Source organism: Bactrocera neohumeralis, chromosome 4 (assembly GCF_024586455.1).
Source record: "Bactrocera neohumeralis isolate Rockhampton chromosome 4, APGP_CSIRO_Bneo_wtdbg2-racon-allhic-juicebox.fasta_v2, whole genome shotgun sequence".
NCBI classification, from domain to species: Eukaryota; Metazoa; Arthropoda; class Insecta; order Diptera; family Tephritidae; genus Bactrocera; species Bactrocera neohumeralis.
This window is the reverse complement of record NC_065921.1, coordinates 60,793,312-60,817,523: the sequence shown is the minus strand read 5'-3', so window position 1 is coordinate 60,817,523 and position 24,212 is coordinate 60,793,312. Positions and strand designations below refer to the sequence as shown.

Sequence of the window (24,212 nt, the reverse complement as noted above, 5' to 3'; positions counted from 1 at the left end):
AAAATATTTCACTGTTTGTTGATGTTCTCTGTATTCACTTGTGTGTTGGCGGGATAATAATATGCCTTAAGGAAAAAAGGGGGAAAAGTTATTCCCTTTTTTTTCCCCCGTTGAGTAAAGGGGCGGTTTATATTCTCGCATTACGCCTTATTACTTTTGTAATTTTGGGATAATGGAGGAGATTTTTTTGGGGAAACGGTTTTTTTAAAATTGCACAAAAAAACAACTGATTTAACATTAAAAAAACAAATATCCAAAAAATTCAGATATAAAGTAATTAATATAATCACTTAAATAACGTAAACACTTGTTTATTTAAAAATTTTTAAACCCATCAAAATTTAAAATTTATATGTAGTTTGAATGCTAACACAGCACCTGATTACCATGAAAGTAGAAAAAAAAGTGTAACACAACACCCTAAGATTTTCTAGAGGTGAGTATAAGAAACAAAAAAAGGTTTATTACTGAAATGAGTGGATAGCCTTAATTTTTCAACGGCCAACGCGGGTATTTCAAAAAAAAGATACGAAAAATAGTTGAGAATTGGGAAATGAAAGAAAACGAAAGAAAAGGAAGATAATTCAAAATGCACAAGATAAAACAACATATGCGCACATGTAAATTTGTCAAAACCCAAAAAATTGAAACATTGTTCTATAAAAAAACAACAGCATAAGCACAACTTTTGGTTGTTGGAGAAAACCCGAGCGTGATGAAAGAAACGAACAAACGATCGCCGATTGTCAGCTTCGTTGCTGCTCGAACATCTTCGCAGACAAGGTTGCGAGATTCATATTGAGCAAGGTTGCGAAACCCTAATCTAAGAAACCCTTTTTTCCAACCGTATAAGAAGTTAACTTAAAAAAGAAAAATTATTATCACTTAATCAGGAAAATAAAAAGTTGGGACCAACTTACCCCTTTCCCTTATTGGATATATAGTATATAGCCCAAATTTTTTCTCGTTTTTTGATAGAAACCCGTTATTGAACAAAACTATAATACACTGTAGCAACTAGTTGCAAGAGTATAATAATAATAATAAAACCATACAAATACCATAAATGCTTAATTCTAATCCGCATTAGTCAATTTAACTTTTCTTGGAGTCTCATTGACTTTCAATGACCTTGGTCGCACAGTGAAAAGGATTTACTAGAATACAAATAAAGTAGTACGATTGAGAACAAAACTCTCTTTCGGCATAAAAAAATAACCACAGTCTAATTCAAATTAGTAATCGTCGTGAATAAAGTGCAAGAAGTTAGTCCAAAACAAAAGCAACATAATCGTCGCGTTAAACGATTAAATACGAAGCAACGCAATAAAGAAACGAGAGTGTGTTATGCTAAAAGTAATGCATTGTGTTATTATTGTATTTGATGCAGTGAGAAGTTAAATACTTTAAATTGCTGACTAAAGAGAGAACTAAAGAAGTGAAGTTAAATGAAAAGTTAGAAAACTTGAATAAGTGTTTGAGTGTGATAAATAAATGGGGTTGGAATGCCGGATCCCTCTCGGAAAGAAAAATGAAGAATAGTTTTCGATTTTCCTAAGTTCCGATCCCAAATATGGATGAAATTTTAGATAAGTTGGAAAAATGTTTTGACCTTAGACTTGGCACAGTTATTAGCAATTGCTTGGACCACAAAATAGTTTAGACCATATTTTTTTATTAAAAAGTTTATAATCTACAGATCACTTCAGTGGCTACATAATTTAAAACAACCAAATGCAAGCTATAAACGTGAAAGATTCGCCTTAACGAGTTTGATTTTGAAGTAAAATAATTCGTTCCGGATGCATTATCTTGCATCAAAATAGAGGAATGCAATACCGAGCAAGAAGAAATTGCCTCGATTTGTGCAACAATTCATTCAGGCCAGGAAGATGCACAAAGTCATATCCGTACGACTAAAACACCGCAAAATTTGTTTAAAATACAAGTAAAGCTAATAAGGAGAAATAAAAGTAATTATCCTAAAATAGTTGGTAATAATTTAACTCTGATCACCATACAAAAATTGACTTCAGAATGTATAAAAGAATTAGTAAAATCTTATCTCTTAAAAATAAAATCATTGCCAAACAACAATGATTTTTTATATCTATCTACAAGATATTTATAAAAGTTTGATTAGCAGTAGTAGAAACAGGGTTTGCAGAACTAGTAATAAATTAAAAAATATTTTAAAATATTCTGAGTTTAAATCGATTGTTACAGAAATTCACTTGAGTGGACTTCAATAAGGGATTGAAGAAGTTTCAAAATGTTTTAAAGACAAATATTATTATCCAAATTATCTGAAAGAAATTTCGAACATTACAAGTATTAATAATGGTGAGCTTTGCAACCACTGTAAAAGTGACAGAGAAAAGTTTTTCTTAGACTTTTGGAAGTGGGAAAACGAAAATTATTTGTCACGTATTGAAATATTTTCTAAATTTGCCATGATAGAGAATGTTAAAGCATTAAACTAGCTTGAGTCGAAAAGAGCGTTATCAAGAATATTTAATACAATAGGACCTCCGAAAGTTATGAAAATTTATTAAGATCAGTGCTTAATTAACGCAATTATTAAAGAATGGTATGTTCAAATGAACATTAAAGTTGAAGTAGCAACAGGCAAAACAGGTAAAAGTGATATTAACGACTTCACAAAACACTCAAGGAAAGGTTGAGGCTAACACATACAACGGAAGACAAACAATTTATACCTGTAATCATACAATTTTTCACTGGACTACAATATATTTTTCAATAAAGAAACACCAAAAAATTATCCCCAAATAATTAAAAGCATATAAGGAAGGCTAAATTCGGGTGTCCCCGCACATTTTATACTCTCGCATGATAAAGTGATAATCGAGATTTCATTATCCGTCATTTACATATTTTTTAATTTTGCTGTAAAATTAATTAGATTAGTAGTTCCTGATATATGGTTTTTGGTCCATAAGTGGGCGACGCCAAGCCCATTTTCAATTTAAAAAAACAGCCTGGGTGCAGCTTCCTTCTGCCATTTCTTCCGAAAAATTTAGTGTCTCTGACGTTTTTTTGTTAGTCGGTTAACGCACTTTTAGCGATTTTCAACATAACCTTTGTACGAGAGGTGGGCGTGGTTATTATACGATTTCTTCCAGTTTTGAACTGTATATGGAAATGCCTAAAGGAAACGTCTCTATAGAGTTTGGTTGACATAGCTATTAGTTTCCGAGATATTTACAAAAAGCTTAGTAGGGGGCGGGGCCACGCCCACTTATCCAAAAAATTACGTCCGAATATCCCCCTCCCTAATGCGATCTTTTGTGCCAAATGTCACTTTAATATCTTTATTTATGGCTTACTTATGACACTTTATAGGTTTTCGGTTTTTGCCATTTTGTGGGCGTGGCAGAAGGCCGATTTTGCCCATCTTCGAACTTAACCTTCTTATGGAGTCAAGAAATACGTGTACCAAGTTTCATCATGATATCCCAATTTGTTTGGTGATATATTCAATTAAAAAATCAATTCTGTTGGAATTCGAACCTACGTGCTTGTCGTCACTTTTGAAGCGCTTATCATCAACACCACCATTGACACTTGTATTGCGTTGTCCTAATTATGGTTTGGTTATGCATGAAAGAAATATACAATGGATCGCCGATTGTTACCTCTTTCCTTGCTGTTGCTGCGCATATGTATGTTTGTATGCTTGTGCATTATTGAAGTTATGCTTCTTTTTCTTTCGATTGTCTTTCACTTCTGCGAATTCTCAACTATTTTGCGTATATTTTGGTTGAAATACTCTGCGTTGGCCGTTGAAAAATTAAGGCTATACTTTACAGGATCATTTCTGTAGTTAGTCTTCATTTTCATTTTTTGGAAATCGATCCGTGATGACGAGGTATATCGTTTTATCTGACAGCGTGAGGTTTATGAACTTCATTTCTAATATTGTGTTGTGGCATAATAGAAATGATGTTTCTTCGAAAATCGTTCGCTTACAACGGATAAAACGACTTCTGAGTGGTGATTTTAATGAATAAATTCCTTTTGGTGGAAATGCTCTGCATTTTGCATTTGCATTATTTCGTTGTCATTTCCATATTCGTAGCAATAGAATTTCTAGGGCATAAGTAAAGTAATAGCCGTCGATTGTCACCCCTTGCCGCTGTAGCAGCTTCGCCTACAAACATTCGTAAATATGTATTTATGTATACGTATGATCGTGAATACATATCGACGCAGATTTTTGCGAGAAGCACCAGAAAGTTGTGCAATTTATGATTTTTAGCGTTTGCTAAATCGTCCATAGGACGATAGGGACTTTCATACAGTTTAATAATATTTTTAAAATTTTCGTTTTAGACCACATTTGCGAACCCTATCGTATTATACACCCAATAAGTAAACATAAAAAAAATCATTCTGTATTCGTCATGAATGTATTTATTTAACCAAAAAAATCGGACTGATTAGTTAATTTCAACATAAAACAAGTAAGGAAGGGCTAAGTTCGGGTGTCACCGAACATTTTATGCTCTCGCATGATAAAGTGATAATCGAGATTTCATTATCCATCATTTACATATTTATACTCAAGCAACAATGTTGCTAACGAGAGTATTATAGTTTTGTTCACATAACGGTTGTTTGTAAGTCCTAAAACTAAAAGAGTCAGATATAGGGTTATATATACCAAAGTGATCAGGGCGACGAGTAGAGTCGAAATCCGGATGTCTGTCTGTCCGTCCGTCCGTCTGTCCGTCCGTCTGTCCGTCCGTCTGTCCGTCCGTCCGTGCAAGCTGTAACTTGAGTAAAAATTGAGATATCATGATGAAACTTGGTACACATATTCCCTGGCTCCATAAGAAGGTTAAGTTCGAAGATGGGCAAAATCGGCCAACTGCCACGCCCACAAAATGGCGGAAACCGAAAACCTATAAAGTGTCATAACTAAGCCATAAATAAAGATATTAAAGTGAAATTTGGCACAAAGGATCGTATTAGGGAGGGATATATTTGGAAGTAATTTTTTTGGAAAAGTGGGCGTGGCCCCGCCCCCTACTAAGTTTTTTGTACATATCTCGGAAACTATTATAGCTATGTCAACCAAACTCTACAGAGTCGTTTTCTTCAGGTATTTCCATATACAGTTCAAAAATGGAAGAAATCGGATAATAACCACGCCCACCTCCCATACAAAGGTTATGTTCAAAATCACTAAAATTGCGTTAACCGACTAACACAAAACGTCAGAAACACTAAATTTTACGGAAGAAGTGGCAGAAGGAAGCTGCACCCAGGCTTTTTTAAAAATTGAAAATGGGCGTGGCGCCGCCCACTTATGGACCAAGAACCATATCTCAGGAGCTACTAGACCGATTTCAATGAAATTCGGTATATAATATTTTCTTAACACCCTGATGACATGTACGAAATATGGGTGAAATCGGTTCACAACCACGCCTTCTTCCAATATAAAGCTATTTTGAATTCCATCTGATGCCTTCTTTGTATAATACGAGTATAAACATTAGGAACCAATGATGATAGCGGAATAAAACTTTACAAAAATACGGTATTTGAAAAATGTGTAAATGACGTATTATGAAATCTCGATTATCACTTTACCATCTTCTTCTTCTTAATTGGCGTAGACACCGCTTACGCGATTATAGCCGAGTTAACAACAGCGCGCCAGTCGTTTCTTCTTTTCGCTACGTGGCGCCAATTGGATATTCCAAGCGTAGCCAGGTCCTTCTCCACTTGGTCCTTCCAACGGAGTGGAGGTCTTCCTCTTCCTCTGCTTCCCCCGGCGGGTACAGCGTCGAATACTTTCAGAGCTGGAGTGTTTTCGCCCATTCGGACAACATGACCTAGCCAGCGTAGCCGCTGTCTTTTAATTCGCTGAACTATGTCAATGTCGTCGTATATCTCGTACAGCTCATCGTTCCATCGAATGCGATATTCGCCGTGGCTAACGCGCAAAGGACCATAAATCTTTCGCAGAACTTTTCTCTCGAAAACTCGCAACGTCGACTCATCAGTTGTTGACATCGTCCAAGCCTCTGCACCATATAGCAGGACGGGAATTATGAGCGACTTATAGAGTTTAGCTTTTGTTCGTCGAGAGAGGACTTTACTTTTCAATTGCCTACTCAGTCCGAAGTAGCACCTGTTGGCAAGAGCAATCCTGCGTTGGATTTCCAGGCTGACATTGTTGGTGGTGTTAATACTGGTTCCTAAATAGACGAAATTATCTACAACTTCAAAGTTATGACTGTCAACAGTGACGTGAGAGCCAAGTCGCGAATGCGACGACTGTTTGTTTGATGACAGGAGATATTTCGTCTTGCCCTCGTTCACTGCCAGACCCATTTGTTTTGCTTCCTTGTCTAGTCTGGAGAAAGCAGAACTAACGGCGCGGGTGTTAAGGCCGATGATACCAATATCATCAGCATACGTCAGCAGCTGTACACTCTTATAAAAGATGGTACCTTCTCTACTAAGTTCTGCAGCTCGAACTATTTTCTCCAGAAGCAGGTTGAAAAAGTCACACGATAGGGAATCGCCTTGTCTGAAACCTCGTTTGGTATCGAACGGCTCGGAGAGGTCCTTCCCGATTCTGACGGAGCTTTTCGTGTTGCTCAACGTCAGTTTACACAGCCGTATTAGTTTTGCGGGGATACCAAATTCAGACATCGCGGCATAGAGGCAGTTCCTTTTCGTGCTGTCGAAAGCAGCTTTGAAATCGACGAAGAGGTGGTGTGTGTCGATTCTCCTTTCACGGGTCTTTTCCAAGATTTGGCGCATGGTGAATATCTGGTCGGTTGTTGATTTTCCAGGTCTAAAGCCACACTGATAAGGTCCAATCAGTTTGTTGACGGTGGGCTTTAATCTTTCACACAATACGCTCGATAGAACCTTATATGCGATGTTGAGGAGGCTAATCCCACGGTAGTTGGCGCAAATTGTGGGGTCTCCTTTTTTATGGATTGGGCATAGCACACTTAAATTCCAATCGTTGGGCATGCTTTCGTCCGACCATATTTTACAAAGAAGCTCACTTTACCATGCGAGAGTATAAAATGTTCGGTGACACCCGAACTTAGCCCTTCCTTACTTGTTTTCCAATACCGTATTTGTGTAAAGTTTTGTTCCGCTATCATCATTGGCTCCTAATGTATATATGTATTATACAGAGAAGGCATCAGATGGAATTCAAAATAGCGTTATATTGGAAGAAGGCGTGGTTGTGAACCGATTTGACCATATTTCGTACATGTTATCGGGGTGTCTTCCTCTTCCATTTTTGAACTGTATATGGAAATGCCTGAAGGAAACGACTCTATAGAGTTTGGTTGACATAGCTATAGTAGTTAGCGATATATGTACAAAAAACTTAGCAGGGGGCGGGGCCACGCCCACTTTTCCAACAAAATTACGTCCAAATATGCCCCTCCCTAATGCAATCCTTTGTGCCAAATTTCACTTTAATATCTTTATTTATGGCTTAGATATGACACTTTATAGGTTTTCGGTTTTCGCCATTTTTCATGATATCTCAAATTTTACTCAAGTTACAGCCTGCACGGACGGACAGACGGACGGACGGACAGACAGACATCCGGATTTCAACTCTACTCGTCACCCTGATAACTTTGGTATATATAACCCTATATTTGACTCTTTTAGTTTTCGGACTTTTAAACAACCGTTATGTGAACAAAACTAAAATACTCTCCTTAGCAACTTTGTTGCGAGAGTATAAAAAAAAATCGCGTTAATCTGAGATTTTTCAGACGGGCACACACATACGATCATATAACAATTAATAATAATGCAAGAAATGCTTAATTGCTTTATTCTTTTTAATGACAGTGAGCTGCCAACAATAAGAAAGTTTAGAAAAAAGTCATTTTTATACTCTCGCAACAATGTTGCTAAGGAGAGTATTATAGTTTTGTTCACATAACGGTTGTTTGTATGTCCTAAAACTAAAAGAGTCAGATATAGGGTTATACATATATACCAAAGTGATCAGGGTGACGAGTAGAGTTGAAATCCGGATGTCTGTCTGTCCGTCCGTCCGTCTGTTCGTCCGTCTGTCCGTCCGTCTGTCCGTCCGTCTGTCCGTCCGTCTGTCCGTCCGTAAGTCCGTGCAAGCTGTAACTTGAGTAAAAATTGAGATATCATGATGAAACTTGGTACACGTATTTCTTGGCTCCATAAGAAGGTTAAGTTCGAAGATGGGCAAAATCGGCCAACTGCCACGCCCACAAAATGGCGGAAACCGAAAACCTATAAAGTGTCATAACTAAGCCATAAATAAATATATTAAAGTGAAATTTGGCACAAAGGATCGCATTAGGGAGGGGCATATTTGGACGTAATTGTTTTGGAAAAGTGGGCGTGGCCCCGCCCCCTACTAAGTTTTTTATACATATCTCGGAAACTACTATAGCTATGTCAACCAACCTCTACAGAGTCGTTTCCTTCAGGCATTTCCATATACAGTTTAAAAACGGAAGAAATCGGATAATAACCTGGCCCACCTCCCATACAAAGGTTATGTTGAAAATCGCTAAAAGTGCGTTAACCGACTAACAAAAAACGTGAGAAACACTAAATTTTACGGAAGAAATGGCAGAAGCAAGCTGCACACAGGCTTTTTTTAAAAATTGAAAATGGGCGTGGCCTCGCCCACTTATGGACCATAAACCATATCTCAGGAACTACTAAACCGCTTTCAATGAAATTCGGTATATAATATTTTCTTAACACCCATGACATGTATGAAATATGGGTGAAATCGGTTCACAACCACGCCTTTTTCCAATATAACGCTATTTTGAATTCCATCTGATGCCTTTTCTGAATAATAAGAGTATATACATTAGGAACCAATGATGATAGCGGAATAAAACTTCACAAAAATACGGTATTTAAAAAATGTAAATTACGTATAATGAAATCTCGATTATCACTTTATCATGCGAGAGTATAAAATGTTCGGTGACACCCGAACTTAGCCCTTCCTTACTTGTTTTGTTTTACATTCATTTATACACGATCTATTCTCACTGTAAGCAAGCATGGTAATTTGAAAAGAATTGTGAGGTATTCGTGCACTAAAATTCCGAAAAATCCTCTAAAAAATATCACTTTCATAGTAGCACAACGACTCTTTTAACTTCAGCGAGACAAAGTCAGTCTTTGATTCATTCAATTTTTTCATTATTTTCTCTGCTCCTTTCGTAGCAAATTGTGGAACGTGCGCCAATTAAAATAAACCAAACGCGTGGCCGGTATGCAAATATCTTCGTAGCGTCGCTGTTTACAGTTATTTTGGGTTATGCTTCTTTGGGGTATTTTTCGTATCCTGGACGTATATATTTTAAATAAGTTACTTTTTTCATCACTTTTCTAAACCCGCCGCTTTTATTGTTTTTCACATTTATTCACTTCCCCTTTTATTACCATAAACATTCACACAAATGCTCGTATTTTTCTGTATTTGTTGGAAATTTTACAAATTTATTTATTTATTTTCATGTATCGAAAGAGATATAAAAGGGCTATAAAATAAATATTTTTTTAATAATTTAGGTTTCTTTGAGTTTTTTATTTGGTCTGTGCAATTTTCAAAACTAATCTTAAATTGAAATTTCAGGTGGCAGTATCTTCAAACGGAATATTTTTAAGGCTTCCAGCCTTGATAAAATAATATATTATTTCAGTCCTTCAGGTGGAATATGAAGGTCAATTCACTTACGTAGAAGTTGTGTAAGACAGTTTTAACGGGCTAAATCACGTTAGTTGTTGGGTTTAACTTTCAAAAGAGTTCTCATTAACTCGCTTTGAAAATTTAAAAAATAACGGGTATAATTTCAAAATTTTTTCTTGCACTCGCATTGAACGCAGGTTATTTAGGTGTTCTGAGAATGCAATTCTTCTTAAAGCAACAATTATAAAATACGCAGTTCAGCAGCAAAGAGAAGTCATTAACATTTTAGCACTTTATTGAAAAAAGGGACAGATTATAGGTAAGATTTCTTAAAGAACTTAATTAGGAAATTTGACGTTCGTCATCTTAAAACATTCTTCTGTTAGCTTTTGGCATTGTAATTTGTCAGCTATATGTTGGTTTTTTAGAGAACCTAAGGTACTAGAAAATTGCTTGAAGTATCTTGATATCTGTCTTTAATAACCATGCCGGAAGGAGGCTCAATCTTGTTTTAGGCAATCGAGCCCTTGCCAAGTACGCCGCAAATGACTACAACACAAGACCCAAAATCCGTATTGGCGGAAATAGTTTGAAGGTGTGCGTGCAGCTTACATAGTAGTCTTTTGGATCGCTTGGTGAACATCCAGTAAAACATACCAGAAAAAAAACGTTCAAAAGAGTTCACTTCACTCCAAGGAATTTGAAAAAAGCGAAGGCTCTATTTCCGGTCGGAAGCATGGTAGAAACCGTTCTCTATGACTCCAAAGGCGTAATGTACATGATTATCGTGAGAAGGAATAAACGGTCACAGCATAATTTTTCCGCCTTTTTGGGCCGGTTTGAAGCCAAATTGCATAAAAAATCGGCTTTCGAACTTCCGAGACGAGATAAGGAAATTGAAGCATTGTTGGGTCAAATGAATGGATTTAAAAGAAGGCTATACACCTTTTTTCCTGTTTTTTTGAATGCTATATGCTAAAGTAAATAAAGTAGTAAGGCTTCATAATATCTATTTTCTCATTTGTATGGTATCCTAGGGCCTAAACAAGATTTGCCCAACTCACAATCGCCGTATATTTGCCTCGGTGTAATATTCATACACATTTCTGAAATTTAGAATTCAAAATTTCTTACACCATGTTTCTTTCAATACAAAAACACCCATAAATTATTTCCATAAATTAACCGAAAATTAATTTCACATTAACACAAAATTCGGTATAATTAACGCCCCTAAAAAGTTTTTCTTTTCCATGATGAATTTGCATAAGACCAAAGCAAGAAAGGGAAGTCGCGAGAAACCAGAAATATACTTGTATTATATAAAAAAATAATCAGCGTGAAAGTTATTTGTGATCGTTTATTTCCCCAACGGAAAACGCGCTGTCCGATCAATGCCCTATGATAACAAAAAGTTCCCGCAGCAATCATTATAAATTTTCAAAACTGTGTGGCAGCACACACACACCGGGGCACATGCACAACGTGCTATTTCAGCTAGTTTTCTTTATTGTTGTTGCTGTTGTAGTTGTTATTGATGCCGCCGTTGATATGGCAAAGTTCTCACCAACTTTTTGGGAAGGCATAATTGATGAGAGCGCTTTGGCATACGGAAGGCATACGTATTTACGGACATGCACAATAATAGAGTCGTCACCTCTCCTTATTAAAACAATAGAGAGACCTGATTTAAAAAAATTCTAAAAAAATATTTCTCAGCTGCCTGATTAGTTCCTTGAAAAAGTAGGGCAGTCTGGGTTTAAGTATGAGTTTGGCAAGAGTATCTGAGTCACCAAAGATAATAAAATATTACAAATACAATTAGAGTTGCCAAATTAGTGCTTAACGAAAATGTTGGTTAAATATATGACTTTAAGGCATACACATAGTCCGAAAACTCAGCACGGATACCAAACCAGCGCTATTCGGGAGTACATATGTAAAAATGGTATTGCCACCTCTTACATTTTCAATTTTCCAAAATAAAGGCCTGAATTTGACTTTTAACTGCATTGAAAGTTTCTCTCTTTCTACTTTAAAATATGAAATTTTAGTTTAACCTAATTCAGGAAAATTCAGGACAAATTTGCATGATATTAGTACATACATATACAAGGTACGTTCCAATGTAAACAGGTCTTGAAAAAAACAGAACAAATGGTTTTTTCGGCAAAATCAATTTATTTTATTCAACATAGTCTCCTTCTGCTTCAATACAGCTTTTTGCTCGTTCCAAAAGCATGTCGAACGAGCAAGCCTTTTGAATGGCCTATACGTCTGCATAACGCTTTCCTTTCATGAGCATTGCATTTTTTCGAAAAGGAAGAAGTCGCACAGTGCCATATCAGGTGAATACAGGGAGTGGTTAATGGTTAAAATGTGATTTTTGGTGAAATAATCGGACACAAGCGTAGGTCGATGAGACGAAGAGCATTATCGTGCAACAAACGCCAACTTTCATCTTCGCGCTATTCGGGGTCATTTATGCCCTCACGGCCACTTTGAAAACGTTGAAACCATTCATGCACTCTGCTACGGGATAGGCAATCATCGCCGTAAACTTGATTCATCAATTGAAACGTTTCGGTAAAAGTTTTACCAATTTTAAAATAAAATTTAAAGTTGGCTCTTTGTTCAAAGGTCATTTCGCACCGATAACACAAACATACTGACACTTAAAACGAAATAACCTCACTTCCAATTTATAAAATGTCATGAAATTCTCACTGGACAGTTTTGAAAATAATATTTCATCTAAATTAAAATCTCAAAATTCAATCGAAAACCTTTGTGTCTCAATAGACTCTCATCGTATCAATGGAGAAAATAGAAAAAACACTAAATATCGTTTATTTTTTACTTTTCATTTCAATTTGAAGTCTGCCAATATATAGATTGTGGATCTTAATCCAAATTCTGAGTTTTTTCATATTTTAGGAAAAAGTATCGCAAATATTGAATTATTTTTACTTTAAACCACATTTTTCGTTTTTCTGAATATATGGTTACAAAGTGTCAAAATATTTATAATATCGATCAAAACGTGGTACTTAAATTTTTTTTAATAAAAAATATTGGACATACTCTACAGTGAGTGCGAGGATTTTATCTTTTACGTACACAAATATTGGCTCTAATTTCGCTCTGACTATATCGATAATTTTGGATTTTGATTACCAACATCCCCGACTAGGCCAATAATTTTTACAACCAGCAACAGATATACATACATATATACATTTTCCTTTCTCATCATTCATCACAACATACTCCGTTATATTAATGCATACTCTTTATAAACTGTGATCAATTTCAAGGTTACCTACTTTTTAAAGAAAAAACGCTGAAAAAATTGTAATTGAGAAGTGTAATGGCCAAAACTTTAAATTATCTGATCACCGAAGTGTTCTCTCAAAAAATCCTTTGATTGTTGCGATCTGTAGGAAGTGACACCGTCTTGTTCAAATCAAATGTCGCCGAGATCATGAGCTTCAATTTCAGGCGATAACTGTGGCCATTGACGGCTACGTTCTCACTACATAGCATCATTTTTGAAGAAATATGGACAGATGATTCCACCGCTCCAAAAATCACATCAAACCGTTGCTTTTTCTGGATGGAATGGTAGCTCTTGAATCTCTCGATGTGGCTTATTTACATACCCATATTCTTTAAAGATCGTGAATTTTCGTAATTATGTTCAACGATTTGTAAATGCTTTGTAGGCGTAAGTATTTCTATGATGAAATGCCAAACAATACTGAACAAAAAGAACATGATTGAGCTTGGCATGACTCAAACGTAATCTGCCAAAAAAAGGATATTGAAAAAGTGCCTCTACTAGGGTCACCCGTTATATAATATTAATTTTCAACTCATTAATTTTTGCATTTGAATTCGCCCTCTGATATACCACCATTTTCCGCTAGCCATTTCCGTTACCCTGTCGCTACTACAGTACCTTTGCACCGCCAATTCGTGTTTTAAACGTCCGCTGTCCCAATCATTATGATTTAAAATGGCTGAAATTATGTTTTTCCCGTTGTTAATTAATCATAAAGTCCGCTATTTGTTTCTTCCAATACAAGTTCAATGAAAATAGGAAATAAAATAAGGATGCTCTAATAACTAATGCAGATGAGGAAATGAAAATATCTGGCATGGCAGGAATAACAGTAGGAAAATCCTAAATGGCTTGTGGATATATACTTTAGGGTAACCGTTATTTACCAAGTTGGCTATTTCCACTTAGGTATCGTCAAAATCGTTTCTTTTTGACCTAAAAACAATTTTGGAAACAAAGACAAATTTTTTCGATGCCGTTTAACCCTGCCTAAATAAGGATACTTTTCCCATTTAATTAACATGGGAGAAATCCTATTTAGCAAATAATTCTTATTTCGTACATTATACATACTCTTTAACTTACCAACAATGCTCAATTCTGCTTCTATTATGATCCCTTTTGACGGAGGAATTTTCATATTGGCGCAAAAAATTTATTACATAACCTTTGGAAGGGTTAAAATTTATTTGTATTGATTATTCTAATTATTTTGCTTAAACTACTAACTAATTAATTTTTATACTCTCGCAACAATGTTGCTAACGAGAGTATTATAGTTTTGTTCACATAACGGTTGTTTGTAAGTCCTAAAACTAAAAGAGTCAGATATAGGGTTATATATACCAAAGTGATCAGGGCGACGAGTAGAGTCGAAATCCGGATGTCTGTCTGTCCGTCCGTCCGTCTGTCCGTCCGTGCAAGCTGTAACTTGAGTAAAAATTGAGATATCATGATGAAACTTGGTACACGTATTCCTTGGCTCCATAAGAAGGTTAAGTTCGAAGATGGGCAAAATCGGGCAGTTGCCACGCCCACAAAATGGCGGAAACCGAAAACCTATAAAGTGTCATAACTAAGCCATAAAAAAAGATATTGAAGTGAAATTTGGCACAAAGGATCGCATTAGGGAGGGGCATATTTGGACGTAATTTCTTCAAAAAGTGGGCGTGGCCCCGCCCCCTACTAAGTTTTTTGTACATATCTCGGAAACTACTATAGCTATGTCAACCAAAGTCTACAAGGTCGTTTTCTTCAGGCATTTCCATATACAGTTCAAAAATGGAAGAAATCGGATAATAACCACGCCCACCTCCCATACAAAGGTTATGTTCAAAATCACTAAAAGTGCGTTAACCGACTAACAAAAAACGTCAGAAACACTAAATTTTACGGAAGAAGTGGCAGAAGGAAGCTGCACCCAGCCTTTTTTTAAAAATTGAAAATGGGTGTGGCGCCGCCCACTTATGGACCAAACACCATATCTCAGGAGCTACTAGACCGATTTCAATGAAATTCGGTATATAATATTTTCTTAACACCCTGATGACATCTACGAAATATGGGTGAAATCGGTTCACAACCACGCCTTCTTCCAATATAAAGCTATTTTGAATTCCATCTGATGCCTTCTCTGTATAATACGAGTATAAACATTAGGAACCAATGATGATAGTGGAATAAAACTTTACAAAAATACGGTATTTGAAAAATATGTAAATGACGTATTATGAAATCTCGATTATCACTTTACCATGCGAGAGTATAAAATGTTCGGTGACACCCGAACTTAGCCCTTCCTTACTTGTTATTCTGAATTTCGTGTAAGATCTTTTATTTTAAACTTTCAATAATCATACATGTTATAAATGTAAATTTTAGCACACAAATTTTTATTGATTGTATTTTATTTATTGAACTTTTATATTTTTCGTCAGGCATTTTTATACTTTTTATCACTTGGAGAAGATACTGTTTTTGATTCTCATCTTCAGCTAACACATTTATGTATTCTTGAGTCAATTGTACAGCTTCCTCTGCTACATCATTAACAACTTTAATATACTTAGCAATCCTTAATCCTTTTAAATAGTCATCATTTTCATGCCAAGTCTGCACGTCAAGTTCCAAAAAGCTCGTATTAATATCAAATCTCTTAAAAAAGTTCAAAGTATTAGAATTTACAAAGTAATCAATTTCTTTAGTTTGTAAATTTTTTATATCACTATCATTGTTTATAAAATACTTTTTGGGACAACCAAATTCATAAGCGGGATCCAAGGTCAAGGCTTTGACCATTTTGCGTTTGATAGGGACTGATATATTTTTATCACGAAATGAGAGTGCCACCACTTCTGGGTTCAAGTAACATAAATGGTTTTTAATTTTTTTCAAGACAGCTTCAGATAAACACTTATCACTAGTTCTATAAGCATAAACAGCTTTAAAAAATTGCAAATCTTGGTTCGGAGCCGCTGTAGCAAGAGGTGCAGTATACCAAAATCTCACATATATAAATACCACGAATAAACAAACGTTCAATAAACTTTTTTCTTCTTCTGGTGATAGTTCAAAAGCATTTCGAAAAACGTAAATTTTTAATGAGTAAAGGGAGGATGGAGTCATGTGTAGAAGTTCACGCAAGTGAGGAAAGTTCTCTGATCGCCATTCACTTGGGAGTGGCCAGAAACGATTCTTTTACACATGGCTCAAGCAGCTCACAACTTCCGGTCTTTGACCAAGTATCCTCTGGGTAGCCTAAGAACATCCGTTCGAAGGCGAGCTAATGTGAGAAGGCGAAACATCCCCTGCTTAGGGTTGTGCGCTGGGTTTGGGACCCGCCACGTAAAAAACACCCCCAATGAAAAGAAAGCGACAGCCTCGGAAGAGAAACCCCCCTTTTGATAACGACCATGGCAAACGAAATAAGGACTACGAGATAAGGGCATGCACCTGGAATGTCCGGACCCTTAATTGGGAAGGTGCCGCTGCCCAGCTGGTTGATGTCCTCGCGAAAATAAAGGCTGACATCACCGCCGTCCAAGAAATGCGATGGACGGGACAAGGACAGAGAAGAGTAGGTCCTTGTGACATTTACTACAGTGGCCATATAAAGGAGCGCAAGTTTGGTGTTGGATTCGTGGTGGGAGAGAGACTCCGTCGCCGAGTACTATCATTCACTCCGGTGAATGAACGTCTAGCCACAATCCGCATCAAAGCGAGATTCTTCAACATATCGCTGATTTGCGCCCACGCTTCGACGGAAGAGAAGGACGATGTGAGCGCTTGGAGCGCGCTTATGAGAGCTGCCCCCGCCACGATGTCAAAATCGTGCTTGGCGACTTTAACGCCAGGGTGGGCAAAGAAGGTATATTTGGCACTACGGTCGGTAAATTCAGCCTCCACGACGAAACATCCCCAAATGGGTTGAGGCTGATCGACTTCGCCGGGGCCCGAAATATGGTTATCTGTGGTACTAGATTCCAGCACAAGAAGATATATCAAGCTACCTGGCAGTCTCCGGATCGAAAAGCCACCAACCAGATCGATCATGTTGTGATAGACGGAAGACACGTCTCCAGTGTTCTAGACGTGCGTACGCTCCGAGGTCCTAACATCGACTCGGATCACTATCTTGTTGCAGCCAAGATACGCACCCGCCTCTGTGCAGCAAAAAACGCACGTCAACAAACACATGGAAGGTTCGACGTCGAGAAGCTGCAATCACAACAGACAGCCGAACGATTTTCTACTCGGCTTGCACTCCTGCTCTCTGAGAGCACTCGTCAACAACTCGGTATAAGGGAACTGTGGGACGGCATTTCAAACTGCTTACGTACAGCTGCAACCGAAACCATTGGTTTTCGGAAAGTGCAAAAGAACAGCTGGTACGACGAGGAGTGCCGTGTCGCAGCGGAGAGAAAACAGGCTGCCTACCACGCAACGTTACGATCGACCACTACACGTGCGGGATGGGATAGATACCGAGAGTTGAAGAGGGAAGCGAGACGCATTTGCAGACAGAAGAAGAAAGAGGCCGAAATGCGTGAGTACGAAGAGCTTGATAAGCTGGCCGACAGGGGTAATGCTCGAAAATTCTACGAAAAAATGCGGTGGCTTACAGAAGGTTTCAAGACCGGAGCATACTCTTGTAGAACCCCCAAAGGTGATCTAGTCACTGATGCCCAGAGCATACTTAAATTATGGAGGGAACACTTCTCCAGCCTGCTGAATGGCAGTGAACGCACAACACCAGGAGAAGAAGAACCCGATTCCCCAATCGATGACGATGGAGCAGACGTTCCATTACCCGACCATGAAGAAGTTCGAATAGCAATTGCCCGCCTCAAAAACAACAAAGCGGCAGGGGCCGACGGACTACCGGCCGAGCTATTCAAACACGGCGGCGAAGAACTAATAGGGTGCATGCATCAGCTTCTTTGTAAAATATGGTCGGACGAAAGCATGCCCAACGATTGGAATTTAAGTATGCTATGCCCAATCCATAAAAAAGGAGACCCCACAATCTGCGCCAACTACCGTGGGATTAGCCTCCTGAACATCGCATATAAGGTTCTATCGAGCGTATTGTGTGAAAGATTAAAGCCCACCGTCAACAAACTGATTGGACCTTATCAGTGTGGCTTCAGACCTGGAAAATCAACAACCGACCAGATATTCACCATGCGCCAAATCTTGGAAAAGACCCGTGAAAGGAGAATCGACACACACCACCTCTTTGTCGATTTCAAAGCTGCTTTCGACAGCACGAAAAGGAGCTGCCTTTATGCCGCGATGTCTGAATTTGGTATCCCCGCAAAACTAATACGGCTGTGTAAGTTGACGCTGAGCAACACGAAAAGCTCCGTCAGGATCGGGAAGGACCTCTCCGAGCCGTTCGATACCAAACGAGGTTTCAGACAAGGCGACTCCCTATCGTGTGACTTCTTCAACCTGCTTCTGGAGAAAATAGTTCGAGCTGCAGAACTAAACAGAGAAGGTACCATCTTCTATAAGAGTGTACAGCTGCTGGCGTATGCCGACGATATTGATATCATCGGCCTCAACACCCGCGCCGTTAGTTCTGCTTTCTCCAGGCTGGACAAGGAAGCACAGAAAATGGGTCTGGCAGTGAACGAGGGCAAAACGAAATATCTCCTGTCATCAAACAAACAGTCGTCGCACTCGCGACTTGGCTCTCACGTCACTGTTGACAGTCATAACTTTGAAGTTGTAGATAATTTCGTCTACTTAGGAACCAGTATTAACACCACGAACAATGTCAGCCTGGAAATCCAACGCAGGATTGCTCTTGCCAACAGGTGCTACTTCGGACTGAGTAGGCAATTGAAAAGTAAAGTCCTCTCTCGACGAACAAAAACTAAACTCTATAAGTCCCTCATAATTCCCGTCCTGCTATATGGTGCAGAGGCTTGGGCGATGACAGCAACCGATGAGTCGACGTTACGAGTTTTCGAGAGAAAAATTCTGCGAAAGATTTATGGTCCTTTGCGCGTTCGATGGAACGATGAGCTGTACGAGATATACGACGACATTGACATAGTTCAGCGAATTAAAAGACAGCGGCTACGCTGGCTAGGTCATGTTGTCCGGATGGATGAAAACACTCCAGCTCTGAAAGTATTCGACGCAGTACCCGCCGGGGGAAGCAGAGGAAGAGGAAGACCTCCACTCCGTTGGAAGGACCAAGTGGAGAAGGACCTGGCTTCGCTTGGAATATCCAATTGGCGCCACGTAGCGAAAAGAAGAAACGACTGGCGCGCTGTTGTTAACTCGGCTATAATCGCGTAAGCGGTGTCTACGCCAATTAAGAAGAAGAAAGGGCTTTCGACATCCAGCGAGCGTAATGGAAAGCTCCAGGTTTATAAAAATTAATACTTTGATGATCGACAGTACCAAAAAATACTTGGGACAATTCAAGAAGTTCTTTGTAATCGTCGCGGGGTAAAACCGTATCTAATAAATTTTTGATGTTTCGATCAATTTCGTCAACTTGGTTAATAAATTTTTTATGAATTTTATTTCCCTCTAATCCATCTTTGAATTTATTTTTATCTATTGTATTCCAAGAAGTCTGAAACTTTTCAAACAAAGGGACGTTTGGTCCAGTAGTAGTAGTAGTAATAATACTACGCTCCATTATTGCAACCTAGATTAGAAGCGGTTGTATCGCAAAACAGTGCCTTGATAGATTCGGTTAAGTTCAAATTATTAAGAACACTATAAATTTTTTCAGCTTGAGTTTTTCCTTTTCCGTTAAGTAAAGCAGGTACGCTCAAGAGTTTTTCAGCCCCATTATTACTAATTAAAATAGGTACGCGATCAACTTGCTTACACGAAACAGTATCTGGTATAAGCTTACCATCCCAATGAAGAACAACTGGAGTAAGCTGGACGTCACCAAATAATTTTTTAATTTCTAAAGTTTTTTTTCGCTGTTCATTAAATGATGTCTTATTCAAAATTAGATTATTGGTATCAAATTCTAATGCTTCAGATATTGCAGATATAATACGGATAGAATTTCTATAAGAGACAACGCTCTCTGTCATAATATTAATAGTTCCTCTCATATCCTTCCGATTATAATATCTTCCACCTAGTTCAAATTCTGATCGTTGACTTAGGGGTGAAGAAAAAGTTAATGCTTCCCCACTAGACGTTGCTCCACCCGCGCTTGTCAAACTCAACGGCAAATGGTTTTCTGAAAGAAAATCAATTATGTTTTATTGTTAAACTAATACACTCAATAGATAAATCAAGGTAATGATTGAGTTCAAGTCTAATACCTGAATTGTCTCTTGATAATTCAGAATCATTTAACTGGTGTTCTACATTACACGATGCTGCTTCGATGTTTTCAGAGGTTAACACTTCGATGGACTTCAGTAGGGCGATCATCATCCTGTTTCTCTGAAATACCATATATATAAATTCAAGTATTTTATAAACGTTTCATTTATTAATTGACTAATATTTTATTGATATTACCAGATAATTCAATTACATTTCCTCCTTGATTGCCCGAAAAATTCAAATGAAATTGTCTTTCTGATCGTTGATCGATTATCAAAAACTCTACCGTGAGCTATGTTAAATAAACCTTCTAATTTGGTTGAAAACTTTTTGTTGGTTTGATGACACACCTGCATTCTTATGTAGATTTCTGTATTCTTCATGCAATTTTTCTAATTTTTTAATACATCGTTTGTCATCTAATATAAAAATACCAGCAAATATCCAAAATTTTTTTTAACTTTTCAAAAGCTATTTTACATCCATCGTACACTGTTGTTTTGATATTTTTAGTATAATAAAATAGTAACCTTAAAACTTGTTTATTAGTAGGTAATTTATTACCATTTATATCATCCGTAAGATTCTCCAATAAAAACATTCGTTTTCTTAAATATTTTACTAAACTCATGATGAAAGTTCTTAATTTTCAATAGATTGGAGCTCTCGAGGTTAGAAAGATATTTTTTAGCTGGATACCAAATCAATTTTTACACTTTCTATTCATTGCACTAGTCATATCAACTTAACAATTAAAAATTCAATATTATAACGTGAATTAAGAATTGTACCAAAAATGGAATATTGCTGTCAAAAGAACCACAACAACCAGAATATACAATAAGTAAAAAATTAGTTTGTTGTTTTTTATTCACTTTAACGACTTTCTTCTTTTATTTATTTTGTGTTGGTACGAGTAATAACCATATTACCGTACTTCAATTTGAACTATAATTCCTTCATAGAATCACTGTGTGACTTCCAGAAGCAAAAAAACAAGAAACTTTAAATGAAATTCAGAATAAAAATTAATTAGTAAGTAGTTTAAGCAAATAATTAGAATAATCAATACAAATAAATTTTGACCCTTCCAAAGGTTATGTAATAAATTTTTTGCGCCAATATGAAATGAATGAATGAAAATTCCTCCGTCTAAAGGGATCATAATAGAAGCAGAATTGAGCATTGTTGGTAAGTTAAAGAGTATGTATAATGTACGAAATAAGAATTATTTGCTAAATAGGATTTCTCCCATGTTAATTAAATGGGAAAAGTATCCTTATTTAGGCAGGGTTAAACGGCATCGAAAAATTGTTTCTTTGTTTCCAAAATTGTTTTTAGGTCAAAAAGAAACGATTTTGACGATACCCAAGTGGAAATAGCCAACTTGGTAAATAACGGACACCCTAATATACTTGTATGCAATTAATGTGTATACGTTTAAATTAATTATTTATGTACCATATTCTTTCACTGTTTTATCTATTTGGATTTTGTGAAGATTTTACTCAGCGATGGCATGTTTTTTTGAACTCTTTACACACAAAATATTTGTGTATTTATATCCGTTAATGTCTTTACTTTTCTTTGTGAGAATGATTTTTTATAACGCTAAATCAGAAATTTGAGGAAACATAAAGCCTACTGAGTTAAAAAAACTGATATTTCGCTTCAGAATTTTTGATTGAATTTTAGAATTTTTATATCTACTAGTACTTATATGAATAATTTTTATGATTCAAAACTTGGTAAATAGGTGGGAAAATTTTTGAAGTTATCATATACTACATTATTTTGACTCAGAATTTTAAACAAAAAGGTGACAAGTATTTCATTGAAGATTATATTCCTCAGAGTCTGCTTAGACAGGGATTGACGCCTCTTAACAAAGCCTAAGCTGCCTTCTGTTTTTCTAATGTTAGTGTTCAGTTACAACTCTTTAATACCATTATCAGAATTCAATATTTATAAATATAATAGCCTTTAAACACGCTTTATCCTTATTGTACCCACAACCACTATTTTACGCCAATTTCCCAAAGTGGTGAGAGCGTAACTGCCGCACTCTCTTCGTCAATAGTAAATGCATATTTTATGTGCCAGTAACCCGCCCACCTTGGTTGGTATATGTATATTATATGTACTTATGGATCCAAACTTTTTGCCAACTTCACTTCTAAGCTTACTTTTACTCTTTTTCTTATCGCTTCTTCTTTTCCATTTTTCTTTTGCTTTGCAGGTGTGAGAACGTCATGTCTTGTTCAATACGACCAATTGGTTCCGGCAAGGAGCACTGCCCTTAGGATTGGCTTGCCGTTTACGATGGTCGCGATGTGCATTCGCCACTTATTGACACATCTTGTGGGCTGGGCAAATTTCTGTTTAGCATTATTGGTAAGTATTAACTTCTTTATTTATGGAACAAGATTACATTTCGTCACCTGAAATGCAAAATAACGTAACAACATTTTCGGAATTTTACAGTGGCATGAATAAAAAACGAAATAAAATGGAACATGAGTGAACAAAAAAATTTAATATTGGTTAAAACTGGTTTATATCTGAGGGCAGAACCTAAACATGTTGGACATATGTAATATTATGAATGCAATTTGAAGTAGTGAATCATAATCAATAAGACACTCAATTTCGAATTTTTTGATGATACGTAATTTTGCATTTCTGGTGACGATATGTATTTTGTATATCAAAATGTTCTAAACAACCAAATCCGATAGATTTTATATTATGAACGGGAAAATCTAAAAAAATGGAAAGAGATAGAAAGGATTATATTGATTGTTACCAACAGAAGTGATATTTGTGATCTTATGATATGATAGTTTCCGTATAGATATGCCGGCAGACTGGTCTCATGGACACTCATTGAAAAGCGATACGAGTTTTTGCGAAGTATAACTAAGGTTACTGCAAATTCTGATGAGTGTTATCATCGGCTTATTTATATTCATATTCGACAAAAAACGTTAACTCCATAATATTATTGCGGTTGCTACAATATGAAATATACTTCAAACAGTTTCAGGTCATAATATCGAGTTAACCGTCCGGTTTTTGATAAAAATGCGGGCAGTTGTTGAGCAATATTTTTTTAGTGCACTATATTGAGACGTTTCAAAGGAACGTAATGTTGTTTACTCTGAAAAAGGATTGAAAAGAGGTCTAGAATAAATCTGTGGATGAATGGAATTTGAAGTTTCGAAATTGAATAAAGAAGATCCCTTGAAAACCAATTCATCAACTATTGTTATCATCCATGGCTCTGCACCATATAGCAGGACGGGAATAATGAGTGACTTATAGAGTATTGTTGTTATTCATCGAGAGAGGGCTTTACTTCTCAATTGTCTACATAGTTGCAAGTGGCATCTGTTGGCAAAGGTTATTCCGCGGATTTCGAGGCTGACATTGTTATTGCTGTTAATACTGGTTCCAAGATAATCGAAATTATCTACGCCTTCGAAGTTATGACTGTCAACAGTGACGTGGGAGCAAAGTAGCGAGAGCGACGACTGTTTGTTTGATGAGAGGAGATATTTCGTCTTGCCCTCGTTCACTACCAGACCCATTTTCTTCTGCCTTATCCATTCTGTGGAACTAACGGAATTTCCTTAAAGATATTTTTAGGCCGATTACGAAAATCAAAATTTACTATTTTTTACTTAACACTATTTACGAATTCATATATGAAAACTTCTGTATGTTCGAGTGTGAAACAGAAGCAGATTTCCTCAGCCAAACAATACAGCTCAATTATGCACGTCTACCGAAGCACATAAATACACATGCACGAATATATATACATATATACAC

The 24,212-nt window shown here is 36.8% G+C and overlaps 2 pseudogenes; both read left to right on the top strand.

Annotated features, from left to right (window-relative positions):
- Window positions 1–24,212, top strand: part of LOC126754595 (cubilin-like) — a 295,041-nt pseudogene that overhangs the window by 249,663 nt on the left and 21,166 nt on the right.
- Window positions 3,817–4,019, top strand: LOC126757709 (small nucleolar RNA U3; annotated as a pseudogene).